Source organism: Microtus oregoni, unplaced genomic scaffold (assembly GCF_018167655.1).
Source record: "Microtus oregoni isolate MIOR12 unplaced genomic scaffold, Mior012 000042F_ref0000377, whole genome shotgun sequence".
Classification (NCBI taxonomy): Eukaryota; Metazoa; Chordata; class Mammalia; order Rodentia; family Cricetidae; genus Microtus; species Microtus oregoni.
Window position 1 is genome coordinate 18,940,572 of NW_024543209.1, and position 13,876 is coordinate 18,954,447.

General features: G+C 37.7%; 1 long non-coding RNA gene across 2 annotated transcripts in view; it reads left to right on the top strand.

Annotated features, from left to right (window-relative positions):
- Positions 1–869: 869 nt before the first annotated feature.
- Positions 870–13,876, top strand: part of LOC121433925 — a 151,861-nt gene continuing 138,854 nt past the window's right edge. The window contains exons 1-2 of one of the 2 annotated variants that reach the window (XR_005972376.1): positions 1,007–1,042; positions 12,642–12,732. This is a non-coding gene — a long non-coding RNA (uncharacterized LOC121433925). Of the gene's footprint in view, positions 1,043–12,641; positions 12,733–13,876 lie in introns of both variants that reach the window. The other variant, XR_005972377.1, reaches the window with a different exon arrangement.

A 13,876-nucleotide genomic window follows, 5' to 3' on the forward strand; every position in this document is an offset into this window, starting at 1 on the left:
GACCAGGAGTGAAACCCATGAATCTGTAGAGGACACACATAACATCTAAACCAAAAGAGGAATTTTCCGAGTTGAGACAGAATGGGTGAACTAGAGAAACACAAAGATGGAGAAAAAGTGGCTAGAGGGCAGCTGGACTTTGAGTCGAGGAAAGCAATCATTGCCAGCGAGTAGTGGAGTAAGGCGAGAACTTGGGGCATAAATATCCTGGCTTCACTCTGTTCCTGCCTGAGGCTCACAAAATCTCAGATAAATAAGGGACCAGTATCCTTCATACAGAGAAATAATCTGGAAGAATAACAAGACATCACTAGTAAGAGTGAGGTGTACATGTGTTATTTTATGTATGAATGTATGAGGCAGTGCCCATGCCATGACATACATGTGCAAGTCAGAACACATCATGTATGAGTCAGTTCTCTTCTATTTTGTGTTCTGGTGTTAGAGCTCTGGTCACCACGCTTGGCAGCAGCTTCTTTAATCTGCTGAGCCACTCCATCTTGCTAGCCCTTAAGAGATACTTCTATCATTGTATAGGGTTAGAACAGTGCTTTATCATACAATTTCAACTTCTTCTTGTACACTGATAGAATATCTGAAAAAATTATTTAATTGGGCTCATATTTAGGCTCAGTTCTTTGGAGGGAAGCAAGGATGACTTTAAACTGAAATCAGATGTGAATGGGTTAAAAATTTCATCTGCCTGTTGGTGAATTCCCAGTGAACAGGGCATGTATTATTCACCTTAATCCAGCTCTCTTGGCACTGGGAGTTTCCATGGGAACTCTAGTTTAGCCTTTTGAGCAATAAGGGCATTGGGATGGATCTGTTTCGCTGTGAGGGCAGGAGTGGGTGTTCCACCAGATAAAAGCTATCAGAAATTAATGAAAGTGTTTTCGGCCTTACCTGTCTGCAGATCCTTAGTGTTTTACCCATGGTGGACTTGAGAGATAGCCAATTTGGAAACAGTGGCCTGAGCATGTTTCTGTCTTTTGTTTCACGGGAGAAGCTAAGTGCCTTGGATTTCATGCCTAACGAGACGGTAAGAAGCAGTTCATGTTTTCAAATGAATGGAGAGAAAAGCTGAAAAATCTGTAATGAGTGAGCTGACAGTGTAGGAAGGCTCATTTGCAGGATGTAACCTGGATGAACGGAGAAAATAAATTCTCTATGAGTCTCAAGAGGAAGAAAGATGGTAATTTAACAAAACCTAGACAGCATATTCCACAAGTCACTTCTCTGTCAGATAGAAATATGTGGAGTTCAAATGGGAAGAAACCACTAACACTCTTTCTGGTAAAGATTGGTAATTTTTGGCAAATGCAAAAGTTTTCTGTATCATTTATAGGTAATATTAAATCAAATGTGATTTCTTTATAATTAAATTTCTCTTCAGAGAACATAGCCTTAGATTTTTACTAATGCAATTATGATACTGTGGATCCTAAACTGTCAAGAAATTAACTGTCTTGGAAAAGGGAAGGACACTGGAATGGTCATTATTATTCTAGAGTATATACTCATTGGGCATCTTACAAGAAAAACTTTAAAGAGGAAGTGCTCTTGTCAAAATATGCAAGACCAGAGAGTAGTGGCTTTGTTCTCAGCACTAAAACAACTCCTGAAAATACATGGGAAAAGCATAAGGAAACAAAGCAATTAAACCACCCAAAAATAAAAATAGAATTCTGTTCCTCACTAACCCTACGAGGAGACCTTGTACCTCTGAATCCAAGCTGGCTTCCAGACACTATTTCTAGGATTTTCTATTACCCCAAGACAAACATGACTGGGGTGGGTTTCTAGATTACTGTGCTTAAATTACTGGAAGTTTCTCTGATTTCCTTTGTCCACGAGATACATATGTTCAAATGGTTTTAGATATAAAGATGGTATCTGCATCCATCAGAGAGATACTCTGTGAAGCGGACAAATACTAGCAGGGTTTAACAGTCAATACCACTGAATGTTATTAAATGGCCTCTTGAATAAACATATTTTCCCTCTCTGCCAAGCATGGTTATTTTTGTGCTTTGTGAGGTGAAAGGACAATAGGAAGTATTTGCTTCCCTGCATTTGTACGGTATTGCTTTCCATGCTGCTTATTTACACGGAGTAATTGTGTCAAACATATTGGCACATGCATGGGCTATGAAACCGTGGTGTATTATAATTTAAATAATGTGTTTCTGTTCTTTCCTGCATGACTGCCATCTGTGGGTGACATGAATCAATTGCTAAATATGGATTCTTTTTGTGATCTAGACAATTTTTATATATATATATAATATATATAAATGTTTACACACACACATGCACACACACACACACACACACACACACACACACACACACACACGGCCCACATTAAGAGTAATCAGAGTAGGGAAGCAGTCAAACTAGAAAAATTGTCCATTTATCAAGACCTCAAATCTTTCTGGCCTTCTACTAAAAAAGTCATCGTCATCACCATAAATTTTTAAGTTAAATTCTGCCTTGAGGGTACACAGCAACACCTATCAATGATTTAATAACTTATACTCTAATAAAATTAGAACATAGATGTCAAAATATGGTTTAAAAATCACCTAGGATATTTATGTTGGCCAAAGTGAAGCAGGACTCTGATAATATTTTGAAGTAGGTCTAAGAGTGACCTCAACAGCGAAAAACTTGGCTGTGAGAGTATATACTGGACGTGATCGTAAAATACTTTAAGTCACATAGAGTGTAGACACTGTTGATTTGTATAGTTGTCAAACATTAACTGAGTGTAAGCCAGTATGTATCAGTTCAGAAAACCTAGGTGCGAGGCACAAAATGGATACACCGGGTGCTTCAGACAAAAATATGGTTATATATCAATATTAATACACTACAAATAAACACTTTCCACATTTGTTACTTCACTCATGATTGAGACCAAATACCTGACAAAAAATAAATTGATGGAGGATAGATGGAAGTTGGTTCATGGTTTGAGGAAACCATGGGTGGGAAGGAAGGATTTCAAGAGTGGTCTAACCCTTGTGACTGGCAGAGTTTGCATATATGGGCCAATCAAGATGCAGAAAGGAATTCTAGGAGTTGGTTCATTTGCTTCTTCTTCTTCTAGGGGATGGTGCCATCCTCATTAGAGTAGGTCTTCCCACCTCAGTTAAACCTCTCTAAGAAGTCCTCCTGGATATGTCTAAAGAGATGTGTCCTAAGAGATTTCAAAACCTTAATTGTTATATTGCAAAAATATAAGTTTTGTCTAACTGACATTACCAACCCTTTGTGTGTTGATATTCAAATATGTTTGCCAGTATTCAAATTTACATATATCTTTAAAACATTAATAATACATTGTTCATGTTATCTAATTTACTACATAAAATATTGCTTCATATTTTATTTATTTTTATTTTTATTTTTTTGTTTTTTTTGAGACAGGGTTTCTCTGTGGTTTTGGAGCCTGTCCTGGAACTAGCTCTTGTAGACCAGGCTGGTCTCGAACTCACAGAGATCTGTCTGCCTCTGCCTCCCAAGTGCTGGGATTAAAGGCATGCGCCACCACCACCTGGCTGCTACATATTTTAGAATAAATAAAGCCAATGATTAACAAGAATTTTTAAGAAAATTTAATGAATATTCATAAAATACTTCATATTCTTTTTAATTTCATGAAATAAGAAATGTTAAACATATGTCAATATTTCCATTGGGTGGATATTTAATTTGAGAGTGATTTTTAAGTTACTGTTTATTGAGAACAAAACTATAATCAGACATCATCTCACTAAAATTAAAAATGCCTTGTAATTTATGTATGTATTATATTTCATGATTTTTATTGATAAATAACATTATTTGATACATGGAAGGTTATAGCATAAAATATACTCTAAAATACTATTTAAATATATTTACATCAACGATATAAACCACAGTCATATTTTGAATACATGCTGAAATAAATATCAGTTCTTATTGTTGAGAGAAATTCTCATGACCTTCAGACTTCCTTTTTCATTTGATTGCATTCTCAGTGCATTTTACAATTTTTCTGACATTTAGATATTTTAGAGGGAATTAATTCATGAGTTTCATCTTCCTGGTGGGGGGCCTTGAGTCCTCATTCCTTTCATCTCATGCACGGCATTTCCTCATAGTCACTTGGGTGATAATGAACTATTTGAGCATTTCCAAATGTAGAGAATAGGCACCAGTTGGATGGTCATTTATTTGGAGTGAGGAAAATGATCTTATAATGTTAGTGATTATGTTAATTACTTCAAAGGGATGGACTGAACATATGGGTAGACTAAATGGGATGCAAGAAGTGTATTGTGTTTCTAAGACACACCGGTGGTAGCCATGAATGATTTAGAAAGATGAGCACTAGAAAAATGAGCTAATTGAAGTTACATAGAACATTTCAGATTAAAATTTGATTTATTTTATATTATGCTTTTATCTTTATTATTTTCTGAGATTGTCTTAACTTGGATTTTGATATCAACAGCTTACAGGCAATTGTGTTAGCTATTCTACATCAAAACTTAAATAAATTGTTGCCTTTAATTCTACCTAGATGAGGCAAGCATCTTCATCCCTGGGAGAAAACCTGAGCATCTCTAGGTCATCTCATGTCTATAATAGTTATGGGAAGCCCAAAGGCTGCATATAAATAGGCATATTTGAAAGCCTGTGGCAGGATAGTGCATAATATTTAGGTAATGACTAAAATGTAGTGAGCAGAATTCTCAATTCAGTCTGGCTGACAAATGAGAAAATGAACATAGCTAATTTAAACATGTTCTAGTAAAGGAGGGGAAAATTACTTACTGCTACCCTTCTTAAAATGGATTGTGATATTTAATTATTATTACCCTTGCTCTGAATTAATTAAGTGGCGGCGGCTTTGCTAGATTCTCTGGAATATCAACAGTGATGTCGTACAGTGCCAGAGGTTGACAACCTAGTTTAAAAGCACTAGGAAAGCAAACACTTGTCAAGTACTCCCCACAAGAACGAGACAGTTGACTTGCAAAAGAAAAAAGGAAATTACATGAGACACTCTATGGCCAATAACAGGTGACAGAATATTGGGGAATTTTTTCCTCATTATATATTTGAATGACTATTTATATGGAGTTATTTTCAAATATCTAGCAAGTTTTATTGCTTATTTTCTTTCCTCCTTAACTGGAGAAGGATCTTATATTACAAGATATGTTCTCCTCAGCGCCCCCAAACTAAAAATATGTTTTCTTCTCGAGTAGAGAAATGTGAATATTATCTTTAATAAATGGTTCTTAGTAAAAACAAAACAAAACATTAAAAATGCATAAAAGAACTGGAGTGATGCATTAGTAGGAAAGTGCTTGCCACACAAAGGAGACCTGAGTACAGATGCCCAGAATCCACACGTTCTAGGCATCGGCACACATAGCCAGGGCTCCTGGTGTTAGGTGGAGGGTGAGGACTGAAGAATCCTCTAGAGCTCAAGGGTCGGCTAGACTTGTCTAAACCACAGTGAACAAAGATACTGTCTCCAACATGAGAGAAGGGTACCAGCATCTGAGGACACTCAGGTTTTCCTGTAACATCCATAGATTGCCTCAAAAGCCTGTACTCACACACAAGCTCGCAAACACACACTCATGTCTCTCTCTCTTACACACACACACACACACACACACACACACACACACACATGCATACATATTGTTTTTAAAGTAAGGGCATACACTATTTAAAAAAAAAACCAGTAATTTGAATTGAAATCAAACCAATACTATTTCTTGGTGTTTTAAATAAATGTCATATAAATGGTATGACATTTATTTAAAATTTCATGAAAAACAGTTGAGATGATGATTGTCCTGATTTAGTTATTATACATGTGTACTTATATGAAAACATTATGCTGTACTATATAAATAAATATAACTTTGTGTACAAATTGAAATAAGGCAGTTGAATGGTGTATTAGTCATGGTTATTTAAAGAAAAAGAGCTAACACTATATATATGTGTGTGTGTGTGTGTGTGTGTGTGTGTGTATGTATATATAGAGGTAGGGTTATTGGACTTGCAAACAAGTATAAAAATGGCTGTCTTGCAATGAAAAGGCCAAGAATCTGGTAGTTATCCAGCTGGATGTCTCAGCAGCCTGAATCTGGCACTGGAGACCCAGAGGATTCCTGAAGAACTACTGGCCTTCAGTGTATGTTGGAATCCTGAAGAAATGGTAGTTATTACAGGTCATAGCCACAGGACAGACTTGCCAGAGAGACTGAGGGTAAGCAGGCAAAAAGCAGATTCCTTTTTCCATGTCCTTTTGTTTGGGCTGCCACCATAAGGTGTGACCCAAATTTGGGGTGGGTTTTCCTTCAAAAAAGCCTAATACAGTCTCTTACAGGAATAACTTTCATCTTGTTTTCTGGTGACTATAGGTGCAGTCGAGTGGACAGCCAAGATTAACTGTCAGAGATGTCAAGCAGAAGAAAATGCTGGCTCTCTATCTCCCAATTTGCTTCTTTTCATACTTGAGCAAATTTCTTAGTTTTCCCAAGTGTGTAACTACAAAGACAAGAACTACATGTATTTTTGGCCTTTGCCTGTAACTTAGGGTACCATGTGAACAGTCTCTTGTCGTGGCGAGAAGAACTGGATACCTCTAGGGAAGGTTTGAGTTTTTGTCTTCCTGTTTCCTCTGTGGTAGTTTTCAGTTTAGATTCACTTCCCTCCAGCCAGTGTGTGGGAGAGAAATAAACCTCATCTTATTAAAACCTTGCATTGGAGATCTCAGTTAGAGCAACTTAGCCTGTTCATTAAACAATATAGCCTCTCTTGACAGGTATAACACTAAAAGCAAAATTGCACTTTTAAAAGTTTTTATAACCTTCATTTTTCTTATGGGAAAATATTAGAGCCTATAAATTCCAAGTACCTGCATATCTATTTTCCTGGTGAATTGTTTTTAGAAAGATATTGAATCCCAATCATGCCGGTATTATTTAGACAGCAATGCCCCTCCAAGCAGTCGATGCTGTCTTTGCATGCCAACCTTCCCCCATACTTTCCTGGTGAGAACCTTTTTTTCACTAATCATTGTGTTTTAGAGTCCTAGCATCTCATCTGTGAGAAACTATTACCCAACAGTTCCTGTGCACTCTTAGACTGCTGAAAATTTCATAGCTGATTAAGATGATGCCTGCTTTAATAGGAAGAAGAGATTTCTGGATATCTCAGTGAATAAAGGCACTTGCTGCCAAACCTGAGAACCCGAGTTCAATCTCTGGACTAACAGTGGACTCTTGAAAATTATTCTCTGACATCCACACATGGACCTTGACAAACTCTACTGACAAAAATTAATAGGTAAATTCAGTAGGATGTATGCTTTTAAAATACTTGTATCATTATTCTGTACTAAAATAGCAGAATTTTTTTCTTTTTAGGGACTCTTTCATATGTTCTAGAAATGCTAACTTTTACAAGATTCCTCAAATCTAAATAATTGTTCTCCATACCTGTCTTCTACTATTGACGTCCCCGTAATTAGCCTGCATTCTTTCCCCCACACTAAGTAATCCATGTGATCCTGGTACTATATGCATACTTACACTATTGCACCATGAATCACAATTTGAACTCTTCATTTCTAGCACTGTATTGTTTAAGGGGCTTCTTTAAGTAAAACAATTCAAAAGAACATGTGGTTCAATGGGAAAATAAATCTATGTTTTCTTCAAAGAAATAGTTTGTTAAGTTTAGACACTTAAGCGTTATAAAGGATACATTGTATTGGTAGAATTCTCCTTTTTCACCCAATCAGTCCTAACAACCAAGTAAGAATGCTTCAAGTCAGCACTTTCCAAGTACGGAAACCAGATTCTTCAAAGGAACCAGACTACCTCCTTATCCCCACACTTTCTCCCAGGTTTTTACCATTTTCTTTTACCTCACTCAAGCAAGCAAGGTTTATTTGGTATGCATGTCTTGTTTTTATTAAATATTTCCACTTATTTTACATACTGACCACAGTTTTCCCTCCCTCCTCTCCTGTTCCCTCCCCCGACCTCATGTCTATCCCTTTCCCCATCCACTCCTCCTCTGTCTCCATTCTTAAAGGGGAAGGTCTCTATAGGCACAAACAAGGCATGGCACATCAACTTGAGGCAGGAACAAGCTTCTCCCCCTGGGTGTGCATGCTTTCATCTTATTCAGATCTTACGTGACCAGAGTAGGTTTTTCTGCTTTGACACAGTGCACTCCTGTATACTGAGATGAGGTTTTCTGGATGGTGTACAGTCTAGTATGATCATTCTTTGGTATTCCTTGTAGGAAACATCTCATATAGCAGCATTTTGCTCCTCTGTAACTATTTCGTTCTCTAGAACTGTTTCATTCAGTAAAGAAATCACATACCTTACTCTGAGTTCATTGCATTACATGATATGGTTGCTCTTTTTATACTGCCTTGTCACTTTTAATAGTTCATAAATAAGTTTCTGCACCTCACCTAATCAGTCATTTGCTGATGTACTGAATTTACTTTGTCCCCAGTTTTCGGATCCTTCTTTCTTTTACTGCTCGACCTTCTTTTTATGGTCGACCTCCTCGACCATTATCCAGTGATGATATGTTTTCTAGGAGGGAGAAACTATAGACAAATATGCCTCATCATGTCATATCCCAGCACCTAAGAATATTTTAAATAATGGTCAAGTCCTTGGAAAACTAGTTATAACATTTGTTGTCCCGTCTCTGTGCAATGGGAAAGTGCAAGGTTTATCTGAAGTTCTGGCTAGAGTAATCTGTGAGGTTGGACCAGCCCAGAAAACTGCCTTTAAACTCTCTGGATGCAGGATTCTGAGGAAATTGCTGGAGAGCCACTGTGAGAGGCTGGGACTACCTGTTTTCATTAGTATGCTCTAAAATCATAAAACCTTCAAATTAACATTAATCAAATCTGCATTAACAAAAGTATGGACTATGCATTGTATACAAACAAACAAAAGATGATCTTTTGTATTATGTTTGAGCAGGTAAAATTATATCATGTATCTTGCAGTTTTTCTATTTTTATTTCTTTATATCGGTAGTCAAGATTTTCAGGGGTCTTCCCCTGAAATCTAATCTCTATCAGTCTTGAATGAACCCACAGTCTTTCAATTCCTGTGGAAACAAAAGCATGACCTTTTCTCCAAAGCAGTACTTTTTTTTTAAGTCAATTTTAAAGTTAAGGCATTCCTAAAGTCTATTGTTTGGTTTAATTCAGCAGTCCCTTTCACAATCCCATGTCTCCCAGAAGCTGTTATTTGGTTATCAGGAATCAAAACATTCAAAGACAACATGTTGCCATGCAGGATCCAGACTCTCTGTGCATTCCCTATCTCTAAGTGGTTTATTTTTTATATAATTTTTTCACTATTTACTTTTTTCTATTACTGTATCAATTTTCTTTTGTTTCTTAAGCCTATGCACATTTTAAACACTCAGTATCCTGTTTAAAGGTTTTTGTTTCTCATCTGAACCTGATTTACTATGTATCTCTAGCCTTTCTGTCTGCATGATAAAAATCTTTTTTCTTTACAAGACAGTGTTTCTCTGTTTATCCCTGGCTGTCCTGGAACTCTAGCTCTGTAGATCAATCTGGCCTTGAATCTTAAACTGCAAAGCTACCACTGGTTCCTCCACCTTGGCTTGAGTAGCAGACTTCATCTCCTCTTGAGGTCTGTGAGAGCTAAGCTTTAAGTTTGCAGTTCCAGTCTGGAGGTTCATTTGACCAGAGACTGCAGTCAACCATGCCCGCTCTAGGAAGTTGGTGCTCAGGACTGTGGCAGGTGTTTTCACTTAGCTTTTTGTTTCTTCTTCACATACCAGCTGTTCAAGGCTGACTGTTAAGTCTTTCTTCTTTCTGTCTCTCTCTCTCTGTCTCTCTTTCTTTCTTTCTTTCTTTCTTTCTTTCTTTCTTTCTTTTTCTGCTATCTCAAGCCCTATGTAGAAATTCAGTCACTACATTGGAATGCCAAAATGTACCATACTTTTTCTTTTGGTCCACCAACCAGCTCTCAAATAATGACAAGGAGACTTACTATTAGCTTTGAATGATTAGCCTTGCTTAGGCTCATTTCTGGCTAGCACTTTTAAATTAATTTAACCTGTTTCTCTTTATCTACATTTGCCTCAGAACTGTTTACTTTTCTTTCCATCTGTCCATCTTTCTTTCACTGCTTCTCATGTCTGACAGGCTGGTGGCTGCCTGGCTTCTCACCTCAACTGTATTCTACATTTTCTCCTATTTTCTTCTCTCATTCCTCTTTTCTCAAGCCTAGATTACTCCTATTTATCTTCTCTGCCCATCAGCCCTGCCTATCCTTTCTATGACTAGCTATTGGCCATTCATAATTTTATTAGATCAATCATGTACCTAAAGTAGTCAAGGCGAAACAAATGCAACACATCTTTACACAATGAAACACACATCTTTACATCATTAAACTAGTGAAGCATCAACAAATGTAACATACCTTTTCACAGTTAAAGTAATATTCTGTAACAAAAGCAAATGTAACACTTCTTGGGCAAGCTAAAATAATATTCCACATCAGTGAATGGTGCCTGAGAAGGAATAATAACTGAAGCTCTTCTCTGCTTTCTGCAGGCTTGCACACACACATATGTATATACACACATAGTTTAACAAAGGCCAGTTTAAAGCCACTAGATTTTGACAAAAATTACAGAGAGTAGAAAATGTGTCCCAAAGCAACAACCATCGATTTAACAACATTTTTATCTGTCGTTTCCAACTCTTTTGTTGAAAGATGATTCACATAAAACAGCTTCCAAACAGAATTTGGAATTTGAACAACTCATAATCACTCAGTTATCTCCGAGAACGATCGCAAGCATTAGAGATAAGCCTTAAGCAGTTGATTTGTCCTCGCGGTGGATATTTATAAAGCAAATTTTCTTTTGGGATTAAGGCACATATCTTGTTGAGATGATGGAGAAAATATTGTATCCACATATGGAGCAAGGTACTTAGGATGATTTTGAAGATAACTTGTTTATTGTCTGGAATAGTACAGCTTGAGCCAGGTGGCTGGGAAAGATACAGTTTAGACCTGAGAATTAACTCAAGGAGGGACAGAAGGAAAGCGGAATGACTAGGCTGTGATCTTTACTTGCTGACTGTTAAGTAAAAGCTAAGTCAATAAAAGTCTAGTTATGCTTCAAATTAACCAAACTCCATTTCAAGATTGAGACATTTAAAATATACCCACAAGTCTCTGAGAGTAAGTGGCTGTAGCTGCACATATTTTCCTTGTGGCATGAGATGGGCTACAGGACCTAATAATCTTTCATTTCTGAAATAGAAATATACGGATGCATAAATATATTGCTAGTACTAAAGCAGTCTGCAGGGTATCATTTTTCTTATAATAGGAAATGGCAGAAGTAGGCAATGATATTTCCCCTGTATGAAGCGGAATGGAATGATCTTTTTGCAATTACAATGCATAGACTCTACTGGTCCTGGTGCAGGAAGCATAACAATTTACATATTTTAATTTAGAGGTTAGAGACCCCTGTCAAAGCAACAGCTTGGACCAGGTCAGCAAGGAGAAATCGAGAAGAGAGAAATAATTGAAAAGGCAGTTCCCAACAAAATGAAATTTGTCTCGTTGTCACTTAAGGTTGTCTTCTTGTCTTTCCGTGAGAGCAAGGTCAGCTTAAGAATGAAGGGAGGGTAGAGCATGGTGGATCGCTAAGGACCAAAGGATAATTTTTCTTTAATAACAGTGGCAATTGCAATATATATTTATGAGGGGGAGAGGAAAAAGATGCATATAGCTTCCCAGTTAAGAGCTAGCAGGTGACCTTTGAGGGGAAAGCTTGCAGTCATATTCAGGCGGATCTAAAGTTTGTCTTCAAAGACAAACAGGTTACATAGGCAATGAAGTACTTAATGAAATAATTCAGCGTGACATATTGATATTGAAGGCTGGAGGGCAGGAAAGGATTTGTGACAAAATTAAGGAATGTCTCTACAATCAGTTCCCCCAACTCCTCTCTCTGGGATCTGAAATAAGACTGGCACAAGCCATGGATACTGTTTTATTTCTCTTCCTGAGTCTCCGCCAGACTGTTAATGTTAATGTGAAGATCAACACCTCCAGCCAATGGAAAATCTCACTGGAATAGAGTCCAGAGAGGACTGAACTATGAAATGTTTATCTGGGCATGTTTGGAAGGGGCTTAATCTCTCTGATATCATGTGATTTTACTTAGAATATACACTAGTGACAAATTCTGGGGCAATGGGAAGGTTGGGGATGAGGCCTGCTCAATACTGGTCTGTGATAGCGACGTTGGAGGACAGTTCCAACTATTATCATGGCATAAGCATGGCAGCCAAACGTCAACTCTGAAAATAAACACTGTCACAGTATTTGGGACTATTAAAAAGTCTTTCCTTGAGAAAATGGACGTATTCCCTGTTCATGAAATCATGTCATCTTTGACAAGAGAAGGAGAGAAAACTAACCTGAAAAACAGTTCTATTAATTGGTTAAAATTTTAATTTCGGCCCTAAAACATTTCTGGGGGATTTCACTTTCTATGTTAATGATTCTTAGGTGGTGGGAAGTCATCCAAGTCTCCAAATGTCATATAGAGAAAAATGAAGGATGTGCAAGTGACCCTTATCCTCCAACATTTGGGACCAAGGTAACATCATAAATCACTTGGTGGATTGGAGAGGTTTGGATGTGATGTATTCTTCAAAGTTAATGTACTTACAGTTTCGTGAGCAGTAGAGCAATGTGACAAGTGACAGAATATGTAAGAGTTGAGACAAGAGAATTGATTGGCAGCAGTAAGACTCCTCAATTCTTACAAGTTTGGTCACTTGACACAGAAGCTTATGGGCAGGCTGAGGTAACAGGTCCCTCAGTTCTTCAATCTTCACAGTGTTCTGCAACTCTCCCAGTTCCCAGGGCTGACCATTCCTTCTCTGGCTCTTTACAGCTTTTATCTGTCTTCAGTCCCAGCTCCTGAAATGATCCAGCTGCTCTTTCCTTAAGCTGTCAAGCAGCTGGCCACCTTGTGACTATTACAGCATGGCCTGTTGACTGCTCAGGGGCTCCTGCTGTGCCCACACTTCCTTGCTGGTCTCCTGTGTCTTTTGCTTCTTTCTTTGTGTTAGCAGCTTAGCCTACTCTGCTAAAATTGGGCAAAAATATCACTTAAGAGAAACAATTATAAAAAATTATACTTTTATTAATTCTTTGAGAATTAATTATGTGTATATATTCACTCTCTCCAATTCCTCCCAAACCCAGCCTCAGAAAGATACTCACCCAAATTTGAGTCCTCTTATCGTTTTTCCCCTTTGGGTCCAATTTTTGTTGCACTACTCTAGGGTGTTGGACCAGCCCAGGTCTACAGTTGACTTACCTGGGGGTCACGACCTTAAAGAAAACTGACTCAAATCTTTCTCCCACCAAATATCAAATGCCAATAGTTCCTCAACTAGAGGTGAGATTTCTGTTTACTTCTCTTCCTGCATAACGGGCTTTTGTCTGGTTTACTTGTGTGGGTGCATGCATGCTGACACAGTTGCTGTGAGTTTATGTGCACAAGTGTCCCACTGTGTCTGGAAAACTCTGGTTCCTTGAAGTCATCTCCCAGTTCTGCTCTTACAACATTTTTACTAGTCCTCTAAACGACATCTGAGCCTTTAGGGGAAGAATGTGATATGAACCCTCTACTTAGGATTGAGAATGCCCCAGGATCTAATACTCAAATTAATAGCCACTTAAGGGTCTATGTATTAATTGTCCTCTAGTGTAAGAAGTTTTCTCACGAGAGT